Source organism: Stegodyphus dumicola, chromosome 4 (genome assembly GCF_044657685.1).
Source record: "Stegodyphus dumicola isolate Sdum_Otavi_A_Nest chromosome 4, ASM4465768v1".
In the NCBI taxonomy this organism is placed as follows: Eukaryota; Metazoa; Arthropoda; class Arachnida; order Araneae; family Eresidae; genus Stegodyphus; species Stegodyphus dumicola.
In genome coordinates this window covers 174,217,951-174,232,534 of record NC_140771.1, presented here as the reverse complement: position 1 = coordinate 174,232,534, position 14,584 = coordinate 174,217,951, and positions in this window count along the sequence as shown.

Genomic DNA, 14,584 nt, shown 5'->3' with positions numbered 1-14,584 from the left:
TGTATGTAATTAACAGCTATTACTGATTTTGAATTAATTTTTGATCTATTAATACCAGGTACTTTTATTTTAACATTTTCTGCTTAACTTAGGTTTTAGAAAGTTTTTAGTCGACGCAATCTTCACGCTCTTTGCTTGCTTCTTAAGTCCTTCCTTACTTGTCTTTCGAAACACTTTCGCATTTTAAACTTTGTTGATAATCGCAGCCGTTGTGTTAGAGCATATATTTAGTTATTTTTTCACTGAGCGTCAGTATCTATTTCCATCGTTATGTATTATTCTTTTTTACATGCATTATTATTATTATTATTATCTTGCAATTCTAAATCAACTGTTCATTCAAGATTGGTACATTCATCTCCTGTATTAACCATACATTCATTATTAATATTTAAATTTTTTAAAGTTCTCTTCAGTGGCCATGTTACTAATCAAATTACTTAGAAAAACTGAGTTAGCAAGTCCAAGCTTCACAGGACAACCAAACATAACTTTGTAAGGTCAACGTCGTGATATGCTTTGTTTTTCATTGCTTGAATAAATTTCAATCTTTCCGACCCCTTTTCTGTCTTATTTGTTTCCCTCCACTTTGCCAAAATGTTCTTAACATCTTTGTTCGCCCGTTCGAGATAAGCTTGTGACTGACTGTGTCTCGTCGTACCGTAAACCTATTTATATCACTCTACATTTCATATAAACTGTTCATGATTTGGTTGCAAAATTCCCTCCCATTGTCGGAATGGAGAATTTTCGGGGCTCCAAAAGTTCTGAAAGACTTCTGTGCAGACTTCGGAGTAGGGCGAATTTTGCAATATGATCTTAATACACTAAAAGGAATTTCATGTCATGATCAAGCTTGGCTTGCATATCTATTAGGTCGACTTCACATCGAGAATTCATTTAGCTATGCACAATGGGTTTGATTACAAACCCCTTTTTTTCACAATTTTGTGTTTTTTCTGACATGGTACACATAGTATCAAACACGTCATGATAGATTATAATATTACATTCTTTTACTTACTATTCAGTTCCTTAACCATACTGCTTCTTCCACCATGGCCAACTGCGATATGAGCGTTGGGTATGATGTTGAAAATGTCAAAAGTAATAACATAATACAGGATTTCTGCATTTTCTACAAATCTTGGGTCTATAAGTTTATCCTCTTTTTCAATATTTAGAATATCATAGCATTTAACTTTCTGAAATGAACTTATTGTTTTTGCTTCACACATTTTGTTTCTTTCACTTCTTTTATTAAAGAAGTGTATTTCTCATTTGTTAAATAAAAACTGTTACCGTGCTTATATTTTACAGATTCGGGCAAAATGCTGGAACACTTTTCCGCATAACATCACTCATTTCCTTTCAGACAAACAAAAAAAGTAAAATATGTTGAAATGAAACAAACTGCTATTTTAGATCATAGCTGCTTACACTTGTTTGAATTCGTTCGGAGCTAGCTGCAAATGTCGTAGATAACAATTAGCACGAGCAGAAAATTTTCACGATGGAATTTGAGCGCTCAGGTTTATTCAGAGTCGATTTAAATCCCTCACTTTGTGCTTTTATCGGAAGACGTTGGTAATTTCTAAGTTTAGTAAAAGTCGCATAGGCTTGGAAGTCCGACACTGAATCATATTAAAGCATACTTCGGACTTTTACCAAGCTTCTTTGAAAAAGGCTAGGTCTTACCGGTAAAACCTAAGTTTTATCAGACTTAGGGCTTTTACAGTAACATATTTAAAGTAATACATCTAAAATTTAAAAGAGCATAAAAAATTCAATGTGCGCAAATTTACGTTAGTGTAAAACACACATACTGAAATTCATGATTGTGTATACGAAATATACAACATATCTCAGAACAAATATGTACAAAACACATAAAAGAGCATAAAAGATTCAATATGCACAAATTTACGGTACTGTAAAACACACATACTGAAATTCGTGATAGCATATACAAAATATATAACATTTCCCAGAACAAATATGTACAAAGCACATATGTTTCAAAACAAATATGTACAAAATAAGAGTAGTACAAGCGATGTAAAAGCAAATATGTACTAATTAATAGCACAAACGATGCAAAAGCAAATATTTGAATTAGTATTTATTCACTTGATTATGAAACTTGCGGTTCAGATAGAATCAAAACTCTCTGTTACTTTGATAGTTAATTAAATTTCTCTCTTAATGGGAAACGAAATTTTCCAAATTTCGTTCGGAGATACGATAGATATTAATCTTGTAACAGAATTCAAGAAAGGCACTTTTATTTCGATACTGAAACAACAGATGCATCATCCATTAAATTTTCAGCCTTCCATTCAGAGTTTTAACCCTTGTCTACAAATTAAAGTACCCGATTATTTATGAAACATCCTCAGTGGCATTTCCGCAAGTCAGGTGTGGTAGCGAGTCAAAGAGAATTCTCCCTTAAATGCTACAAAGCGTAGAAAGCTAACTCGAACTCACTCCAAAGGCAAGTGAGATAAATCACTCTTAGACACGAAGGCTCTCGGCACATTTATCACAGCACCGTCAGATGTACATGCTATTATTCGCCGATCGCTCCCATGCGAATGCAGATGTTCCTACAGAACCATTAATATCAGCCTCAGCAGCACGCGTCGTTATTCCTGACCACAGAAACTGTGCACAAGAGAACAAGAAACTGCCATCTTTATTGCTCTCAAAGCTTCTGCTAATGCAACGTTAGTCACTCTTAAAATATGACGACTAGGAACCAGCAATTATTCTCTAATGCAGAAATATTATGATATTTCTAATATTATTTAATATATTTCGAATATGCTTAAATGTTTACTTTTTTTACAGTTTGTCAGGTGAGCAGATATAGATGTTATACCAATGGATAGAAATCCAGAGTACGTCATGAGCCTTCGCAAGATTTTGCTTTCCCGAAGTTGACGACAATGAAACCCGTTGACCAGGAGTAGTTCTCGAAACGTTGGTAGTAAAAAAAGAGGGCTATATAATTTAATCCTTGAACTGCATCCTGAGAGAAATGTTAAATCAAAATTAGGACAAAATACTAAATAGAGCAACCAACATTGATCATAAATGCTTGTGATTAATAATGGCATCAATTTTACTCAGGCATAATTATTCATCAGGCTTCCCTGTTAGGACAAAGCCATTATCTGAGGTACTCAACAATACCTGCCGCATTTGGTACTCGCAATGACTAGCTGTCAAATGTTTCTAGCAAGTCGTTGCAGTCAAAGTACGTACTAGCAGTTATCAAATATTAAATAAATACACAGGCAGTTAAGCATTAACTAAAAGTTTTACCAGAGATTAATAGTCTATCAAATTTTTAATTCAAAAAATTAAAAATAAATAAAATGAAAAAACAAAATGATTTATAAATTTATCCTGAGTTACCTATAAACAATTTAAATATTTACAACATATAGGCTGTCATTATAATAACACACAGCATAAAGGAGAAATTTGTATTATAGTATTTTAACTGCAAATAGTACAGTAAACATAGTTTCAAAAGTAGTAAAAAAAGAAGAAAAAGAAGAAAGAAGAGTTCGGACAAGCATCAACTGGTAACGAAATACCTTGTAGTACTTACAAAAGACGCATGGTTTTTCTTATCCTCCTAATTTTTACATAGTTGTATACCTTTAATTTTTTTTAAATTATGAAAGAATCTTCCATGATTCCGAAAATCCATTAAATATTGGAATTCATAGCATAAAATTTCGGCAGCCTAAATTAGTTCTACAAAGTAAATTTAATTTTCGAAAAAAAAATCATCACATGCTTGGCTAAGTACCATTTTTATTATGGCTAAGTACCATTTTTAATTAACAGCACAGATGTCTGGGAAAAAAATACCATTATGTCAATCACAATAGCGACAGAGTAATTTCTTATAAAAGAAAAGAAAGATTATTTGCTAAATATTTGCTTAACTCAAATCAGGTTAGAAAGTCCTCCACGAAGACTTCCCTCCCTTTAGGCAGATAGCCCTCGAGTGCTTTACCATAATTAAATAATCCCACATTCCCACAACTCAAAAACAGGTTTCTAAAGTGTTTAAATAAAGTGGTTTTATTATTTAGCTTTTTAAATCTTCTATATTATTAGTTCTAGACATGTATTTGCAATTACAATATTTTACAGTATAATATAGAAAATTTTATGATAGCAGACTTCGCAGTGAGAATGTTTAAGAGAATTTCGACATTTTATGTGAACGTGATCTATAAATAAAAATCGCACTTTTTAAATGGTTTCAGTAGTGCGGGAATTTCCATAAATAAAATATTCACTATTCTTTAACAAGTTCCACTCCCAAAATATCGTAACATGTATGTGAAACCTTCGCATAGATATGCCAAATATTTATTTCATTGGCCAAACCACTACAAATTGGATATTGTATTCCATGTTTTCCCTAGTACTTTACCGTTAATTATTAAAACGACTAATTTTTGTTAACTTTTTGTTCCTTATATCTGATTGCTAAAAATTCGAGTTACGACATATAAGATGCATTAAGAAATCATGCAAATCCCCATTCACTGTCAAACATATATTTTATGTTTTACATTGAACTGGTCAATGGAGAATAAGTGGATTTCACCTTTGATAGTTCAGTCGGAAAAATGACTAAACTACACTGTTGAGAGCAGCTACTTCTTTTTGCATATTTTTGCAACTTACTCGCAAAAGGAATTGAGGTAGATACGCTCAGTACTTTTGTTGGGCTTAGTTTGGAGTTTCTTAAATGAATCACTCAGTATGCTATGATAGTTTGACATTTTTCAGATTTCATCTGTCCACTACTTTTAAGCAATTTTATAGTTATATATGAATGTTAACATTGATGAAATATGTAATATAATTACGTGTTATACTGTTCTACAATTTTACATTACATGATATGCATATATTGCTTTAAATGTTGCATGGAATATTATCTACAGTTCTGACACTTAAAATACAGGATATACCAAACATGTAACAAAAATGATCTCACCATATTATCCTACATGCTTAAGGTAGGTGCAAAAGGTACGGCACCAAATTTGGTAGGTGGAAAAATCACGGCACAAAATTTGTTACCTAGCGGTGATGCATTTTAGTTCGGGCGCCACTGTAGAGACATTAGGTAATATTTGGAAGCAGAAGAGATGAAAAAATTAGCAACCCCTTCGCCGGGAATCGAACCACGGACCTCAGAAACTAAATAAAGATATTTATTTAATTTTTTTACAAATTTAATGCATAAGAATTGTTTTCTGTATTTTAAAACATTGTTTGCTATAGCATTTCAAACTATTAAGAGATGCTGGCTTGTCTCTCCCACAACTCTCAGCTCCTTTAATTTTTTCTACTTCATAATTTAATTAAGTAATATTTAATGAAATACTCTACTACAATATTTGTTCTACAAAATTCAAGACTTTTGCATAGAATTAAGTACGTCTTCATGCAAATTACTCCATCCGTGACGTCAGCTTCTGCAAAACAACCAATTTTACAGAAGATTGAATATCTTTGATACGGTAAGTGCTCGACGAAAGTTTTATGCATATTACCAACTGGAATTTTACTCTACATGAGTCACAATAAAAGCTATATTTTATATTTTTCCAACTACAGTATTGTTGTGAGCTACGGGATCATTGATGTTTATTTAAATAAAAAGTCGAGATGACAAGAAGAAATGAACACAGCGGCATTTGTACTTTGAAGCATGAGCTCTATGAACTTTTGGGAGAATCGGTCGTAGGGCTTCGAAAATGTTTCTAGTGAATACAGGAAATAAAGTTCTCAGATAAGGTGTCTAACATCCTGTAAAATGTCAGAGCTATTGTGCATATTTCATAAAAAGTTACAATTTTTAAAGAATAATATTTTTTGAATTTTTTTAAAATTTTACATGTGTGAAATTTAAAATATATTTTGGTTGAGATATTTCTTTTTTTCCGTTTTGAAAACAATTGCATAGATTATGAGAGCTTATCGGATGGTACTGCTATATGAGAACTAAATTTATGCTTTTAAATTAATTTTTGTTACGCAAATTTGATACGTTTTTCTGAGTTTTACGAAAAAACATATCTAATTATCTAAGATAAAAGTTTATTACCTTGTTATACTTTTTACAGAAATTTAAGATTTATTATGTATACAAAATGTTTCATTTGTTTAAATATGGTGACATGATTAATGCAGACATACTCGCTCAGAGAAGAATCATACCTATGTGAAATACGTTTGCACCATGAGGTGAAATACGATATTACTGAGGCTCTTCTAATGCTACTACAATTAATTAATGTAATTCAAATATTTCAGTTCCAGGTAAAATAATTTTCGATGCACTTACATAATAATTAACGATGCATGAATTCATAGGAAATGTAATCATTATTCCTCTTAGAAATGCTATGATTTAAAAGCTTTGATCTGATATAAACTTTAGCCGTCGGTGTAAGTCATCAAAGTAAAATAAATATGTTGAATCAAAACAAAGAATATATACGAAATGAATAGAACTACTGATACAAGTTACGCTATAGCAATTTAAATTATAATTCTTATTCTGTAATGTAATGTTTAGTGAAGTAGATGATTCGCTTTTATCATTTCTAGTTAATGCATTCAATACCCAGTCTTATTTTAGAGGGTCCTTAAATGATTTTCATTTTTAAACGGTAACAGGAATTTAATCTTCTTTTGCAAGAATTCCTGTTTGGTGGACTATATATATATATATATATAAACATACTCGTTTGGCGAAGTTTTACTAGTAACTTTTCCTTGTCTTACAATTAAGCTTGAAAATATTTAACGACTCTCCGTTGTAGAATTATTCGTTGAATTTCTTGCAGATGTTAAACTGTTAAAATACTGCATTCGACATCAATGCAATGCAAATAAAAGTTTATAAATTCGCTGCAGTTTTAAAATAGAGCATGAATACTTTTAGATTCGTTCTCAGTCAACTATAAAATAATGAATCTTCGAAGTTGATATTATAGCAATTTGAAAGAAAGCAATTTTAAAATTAAATATTTGACTACACAGATTATATAGTTAAACCAGAAACTTAATTTTATCCCAAAGGAAACAATACAGTATATGTAAACCATTCTAATGTACAGCATTCTAATGCTTCTTACCCAATAAATAGCTTTCTTAAAATTATCAATATAGGAATTAAAAATAGATAATTTATAATTAGGCGGTTAAATACAATATACTGAAATCAAATGGATTATTTAGATCACAGAAATCCACGCAAAGGTTTCCTGCCTAAGGAAAAGGTTGCCTTTTTAAATGATATTTTAAGGGGTTCTATGTTTTTTAATTCTATAACATATGCTAAGCAATGAGGAGCTCATCTGACTAAATTACTGAAAAACGTACTAAGACATTAACGTTAACATGGGACTATATTACGAATAAATTGAGGATTATACAACGGATACAAACTTGAATGTAAAACATAGTAATATGTTCATACGATTGTATATTTATTAAGAGATACCGAAAAGAATTTTTGTTTCCTCAGAGAAAAGGCAGTTTTGAAATTTTTGATTTTTAAAGCACATTTGCTAAAATGTATACATGTAGTTCCCGGTGCTAAACTCAAATTTGCGATAATTTTAAAGGCAGAAATACTTCAAAGGGCATTAGTTGCAAGTGAAGAAAAGCCGGAAACAGAATGCAAATTTTAATAATATAAGGATATTTCAATAAAAGAAGGGATTCCATTAGCATTTGGACAGGCGATTAAGATCTTGCTTTGCTTGCTTGTTTTTACAAATTAAAACTAAAATCGTACATTCATATTTTCAGAGTAATTTTCAGATATAATTTATGGATTTTATGTTTCAATGACAAATAGGTCATGGAGCTTTTAAATTACTTTTTTTAAAACATGTTTGGCTGAATAAACAGTAAATGAACAAACTACAAACAAACGTTTTGCTTGAAATATGTTTGGCGGGATAAACTCCAAAAGTAAATGCTAACTACAAAGTTAGCCCTTACTTTTGAAGATTCATAATACCTTCTGTGAAGTTTTTGAAGAATTATCACCTGTAAGCATTTTTTTTTTTTGTTATTTCTAATGCAGCTGGCAATACGGAGACAAATATATTTTGCCATACAGTGATAAAAAATCTATAAAATTTACAATAATAATGCAACAGAATACACAAAACAATAATTTACACAGAGAAGTCTGAAGAAAAAAGCAGAATTACACAAAAAGGAAAATATAATTGATAAAAGTTACGTATAAAATGTCTCTAGTTTCTCAGTATCCAGCAGAAAATCTTCTGAGACGGGCATACGAGAAGATACCCAGCGTTCTTCACTGCACCATTACAGCAAAGGGGACAAACAAGACTGTCAACTATTTGGAATCTGTGAAGGTGTGCATATAAAAAGTCCCCCATTGTAGCTAAACGAAAGGCAGCTGTAGCGCTGCATCTGGGGTAATGTTCGAGATTATGGATATCACTCTACCAGAGTTTATCTCTTGTTCTTTCTTTTAGTTATGACAGTTGCTTAGTCGAAACATACTTGTGGCCTGATTGATTTTTGATAATACCTGATACAGATATTTGACTCTAAATACTTATAGAACCGTCTGAAAGTTGAACATATAGCATATTCTTTTGGCCAGCTCATGGAGCTTGGTGACTGTTAGGTATTGCCAGTATTACTGCTTGAGAGCTGAGAATGTGACAATTTGTTTACAAAAGGAAGGACGAGCCTTTACGTGGGTAAAAGCAACTTTAATCTCCTCAAACTCTCCGTGAATGTGGTTCTGTCAGTTCTCACATAAAAGCAGTGTAAGAAATGCTCACAGAAGATTCCGGCTCCTGTGATATCATTCATATCGAGCTTTGAGAAATCAATAAAGATATGCATCCATGCGTCGGGAGTAAAACTATTATGGATAGTTTCCATACCGCTGAACAAATCTTCTTCAGTCTTTGAAACATGGTTCAAAAATACAAATAATAGGATATCTTTATAGCTTCCAATAGGTTAGTAGATGGTAATAATGGCTGAACCTGAATCGAAATGTCAAGCCCATCCAACTCCCTCGGAACAGCTTACAGGAAATGTTCCCGAGTTTTCAGTCTGAGGAGGGAAAACCCAGAATTAATCCAAGGTCCAGTATGTGATAAAAGCGTTAATTTTTGATAAAGCTTTAAAGCAGCTTTCTTTATTTCACACTGCATACATAATTCATCAGTATATAATAATAAGGTGTCAACAGGTGTATCTTGACGGTGCCACATACTAGGCGGAGGTCATTATTCTGCAAAAGTCCGTAGTGAATAGAAGTGAAACCGTAGTGAGTGGCGCATTGCAATAAATCATTACAAGTTCATGAAGGTCCTGTAGATAGCAAGAAGAGTTGAGATTGCGCAGTTAGATGGGAATCTAATCCCGCAATCTAATCTCCCGCAATGGGAATCTAACTCTTGCGGGAGTTAGATGGGAATCTAACTCCCGCAAGACGTTTGAGCAATGACATATGTCTCTCAGTCTTTTGTTGAATATCATCAATATACAACATCTAAGTGAATTTGTGATCGAAGTTTACTCCTAAACACTTGGTGTTCTCACTACACGGGCGAGTTGTGTTGTTATAAAATATATTCAAGTATAAAGGTTGGTGGCACAAAGAAAAAATATGATAAACTGTTTTTGTCTATTAACAATCTTAATTTCAATCTTATTGTTTTCAGAACATCAGGAATAAAGTTTTGACATCTGTTTAAGAATTTTTCAAGTCTTTCTTTAGATTTCTATTTAGGACTAGATGCCGAAAGGATAAGATCGTCTGTACACACAAGTCCTTCAGTGTTCTCTTCAGTCAGGGAGCATCAGGACCATCAGAACGGGTATTTCTAAGCCGTTGGCCAAGAAAAGCATTGATGAACCGGAGTATATTTCTTGATATGTGTTTAGTGGGTATTTTATGTAGGAGCTTTGTTTTCCAGACGGAATTATATGTACTCTTAAAATCCACAAAAATAACGCCTAAGATTCTGCCGTTATAAAGGCTGTTTTTCATACTCCGTGAAAAAATGTTTATATATTCTTCAGTAGATCGGGTTTTCTTAAAACCAGCTTGCGCTGGGTGAAGAAGGCCCTTAGTGTCAAGATGCCATCTTAGACTGCTTATGTTACGTGTCTCCATTAAATTTGTCAAGACTCACGTCAGAGAGATCGGCATGTAACTATCAAAGCCTGATGATGGTTTATCTTTCTTTAACAAAGGAATGGCCTTTTTCCACAAGGATGGAGTAGCGTTAACTCCAGAAAAAAATTTATTGGAACGCCTCAAAAGGGATTTTCATACCTTTTCTTCAGTATGATGAATAAACTCTGAGAATATAAAAATACAAGTCCTGAAGATTTACCCTGCCTTAGCTGGGAGATAGCCAATTCTATCTTACATTCTGCAAACTTAGCATTACGCAGTTTAATACCCGAGTCATCTGAAGCTCTAGCCAAAATATCAAATCTTTTGAAATCTCTATCTGTTTATTTCATGCTACCTGATTTCCTTTGTTGTGAAGCGAAATGTTTTGCAAAAGCATCGGCAATCTGATCACCATTATTCATTCATTGGCTCATTTATATTTTTACAATTTCCTGAACAGAGCTTATTCATGAATTTATAAGCCTTTGAAGACTCTTTAATAATTTACTTTAGATATATATTCCTCATATGGATCAGATCTCTTAGCCTTATGGGTTTCTCTTTTCAAGAGAGCACAGCTTCTTCACCAATCCTTTATAACCTGGGGTTCGCTGGTTGAGATCTGTCGCGCAGCTCGTCTCGATTCTTCTCAAGATCTCTAAGGAAATCATTCCATAAACAAGGGAAAATCTGCTTCCCGGAAGGTATGAACCTCTTGGCGGCATTAATAATAATGTTGTTTTTGCTAGTAACAATTTTATCAGGGTGTTGGTTAAAATCAATCTTCTTTTCATCGAAGTTTCTTTCCACAGAAACTCTAAAAGATAGCCAGTTTGCTTCAAGAAAGTTCTAGGACACGTTACTACAAGGGTGGATAACATTGTACCTTGGAAGGAGAATCCGAGCCAGAATCATACGCTGTCCACTACTGCAATCCTCAATAATAGTTCTGTGAGTAAGGTCCTTAATATCAGAGGAAACTAGCAGGAGATCTCGGTTACTAGAGGATCAACTTTAATATAGGAAAGCCGGGTGATTTCGTTTATTGAATACAAGAACCACGTTGTTGGAGTACAAACAATCTTTAACAGCAACTCCTGCCAGGTTTGTATCACTATAACACCGATTTTGGCAATGTGCATTGAAGTCACCATTTGCAGTAGTCGTTCTATCAATGTTAATTAAATCAAGGTCTGGATTGTTCATGAGTAGCTTATAAACACAGAATGCTTTAAAATGGCAATTATTCAACCAGCAATTTAGCAAAGTGATGATGTATCTGACACCAACTGCAATACCGCTGGTTACTTTTTTTCCGTTATCCCGAACAAAAAAGTTATAGCCAGGAAAGGAAATCTTTCCATATCCGTTTTCACCTTGTTTGCCTCCATAGTAGCAAAGATATCAACTTTTATATCATTTACGATTTTTTAAAGTTCGGTTCTTTTAGACTGACTAAGTTATTCGCCTGCATTACACTGCAAAATATGCAGCGAACCCTACCTACACCTCACAAACTTAGCATTCCTGAAGAACAAGCATCAGAATCAGAAATTTATCTCGGTTGCAAAGCTGTTACTCATTTAGCACTACCCAGGAAGCACTTGTAGCTTAATTAGTGCTACGGACGCGAGAAATGTTGGATCCTCCACATCAGCAGTAATTACCAGCCAGAAGTGAAATTAATAAAGCTTTCATATTATGACTAGAATTTTTATTGTTAGAAATAACATCAAACTGATGGCTTTTATTTAGAGATGAATACTTTTAAGGCCACTGAAATTATATTATTATGAATCCGTAGCATTATCTAATAATCATATGTCAGCTTTTAATTTTGGACTAAATACCATAATTATTATGGTTCTAAGATAGGAAAAAGAAATAAAGAAATTGAAAGGAAAGTATAGAGATGCTACAAAAAATACATATTTTAAACCATTCATCACATATAATGACTTCTAAGCCAGGAATTAAAATTAGTGAAAAACTAAAATAGAAGAAAGATAATTTTAAAGAAATATAAAATTGTCGAAACGCTTTTAAAAATTGCATCTTGAAATGAATCATAATAATCCGAAATTTGAAATATAAAATAGCTAATTTATTTTGCCAGAGTCTTCGGTTCAACTTCAGTTTTTAAGTAATTTGTATTAAGTGATATCTATGACATAATTATGCAGATATAGTAAATCTGTGCTAATGTTTAAGCTTACTTTTGTTACCCTACGGCTAGTGCTGCCAGCTTGTTGGAGGTTAGGTAGTCATCAACGATGAAAGAACGTGCAGAGTTCCGTCATGCAGAGAACGTCCGGAGTTTCGCGAATTATTGCTAGGATTTGTAATTTCGACAGAAATGTAAGAATGGTGTAAAATATTCTTTTACTAACTCAAAAGAGTAACACAAGGCACTACTTGGGATTAGAGAACCATCATCATTATTTGCGTAAGTCAAACGTAACGAATTTTAAATTATGACTTAGCCGAAAGGCTACACAGACACAAAATTCACAAGTTAGCTCAGACCTAAATCGGCGTGAAACGTCTAAAGGCGAGAATAATGCAACACCACAGATATACTGCTCCCAAGTAAACAAACAAATGTGCAAATATAGCCTTCAGTAGACAGAACATGGTCAGATTCTACTCTCTGAAACCTTCCTAAAATACCATGTCCTTTTTACGTCCTTTTTACGCTTCTGGCAGGAAAATGGCAATCGAGAAAGACAGCAAAACTAATAAATATAACATAACTGGTTAGTAAAACTAAATATATCCTTATAGATTAAAATATTGATTAATTCGAATATTTATAATTATGCTTCATCAGCAAATGTCGAAACCACTGGGCTAAACATATTCTCTTATATTTACAAATATTTCAGAGATATTTTTTGACCATTCCTTATGCCAGATAGCGAATTTTCCATGAATCCTTTCATATGCTTCGGATCCTCATGTAATATGCTTTGTCTTGCAGCCATGAACTCGACATAGACTTAAAATACACATAATACTCACTATTAATGACTACGGTATTTATAGATGAAAGAGTACTATGTTTGCACTGATCAAAGCTTCAAGATTCCAGTTTTAAGATTGAGAAAAAAATAACAATTAAAGATTATTTTACAAATTTACATAATTTATTGAGAAGGAAACTCTAACAGCATATTTCCTTGCTTTTAAATATTAAGGAATTCAAACTCCCGGTTAGTCTTTTTCAAATTAAGTACCATTTTCATGATAGATAGGCAAAAGAAAACTCTCTCCTTCTTAGTTTGTTTTATGTCGCATCTGTTTCTCGCTGTTAAATACCTCATACCCCTTCACTTGTACATAAATTCCCTCTTTATATGTGTTAGGCCCTCAAGCAATCTTTCAAATAAATTGCAGCTTTTTGAAGGATGTAGCGCTCCGTTCCTGATAGAACAGCGCCTTTTACTGAGTTTTAATTAAATTAGAACAATACAGTCTTCAGTCTCGGATGAACAATTTATCTCATACCTTGCCAATGTCGCCAACTTTATGAGATAATGGGGACTCCATTGTATATCTCCCTTGCTGCTCGTTATTTAATTTATTTCCTTGCGCTTTATCATAAAAGAGCGAGGCCATAAAATATCGAAAAGAGATAATGTACAAAGCAGTGTCTATTCTCAAGCTAACATTCTTGGCGAAGTTGATTTTTAAGAGGTCGTGTGCTGAAGCAATATTTGTCGACACATAAAGGTTGTTCAACCATTCCTTGTTATGTAAAACAGTATGTACCGAGCTGTTGTTGCCATCTCCATTATCTTTAAAATCTCTTTGCAAAGTGGCATATTCTAGTAAACTGGGTGTCGATATTAATAATTTAGAAACTTACTACTATCTTGCACAAACAAGAAGGAAATTAAAGTGTTACTTATGAAATTTCTTATTGCCCTAGAAATTTTAAATAACGGAAAACAAAGAATAATGCACACATTAGTAGTCATGCTTATTACTAGTATGCGAAAAATAATGTTATAATGCATAAGGACTGGCCTATTATCTATAAATTTTACACAACTACAAATTAAGAAATTGTTTAAATATATATTCGCAACGTTTCCGGATAAAGTTATGTTATACTAATCTTGAAAGACTATTGCCAGTAGTATTAAGACTATCACAATAGCGTCATGCCCCGGTTTGAGAGAATCAGTATTTGAAGTTTTATGCATATTTCGACTGCAACACAGACATTATCACGTATATCTGAAAGATAAGAAAGTTGTAGTTTCATTAGAAGAAAAATATATATAACATTCCAATTTCTATTTCATTTACATCCATCAATATTCACAAGCATAAGAACACTAT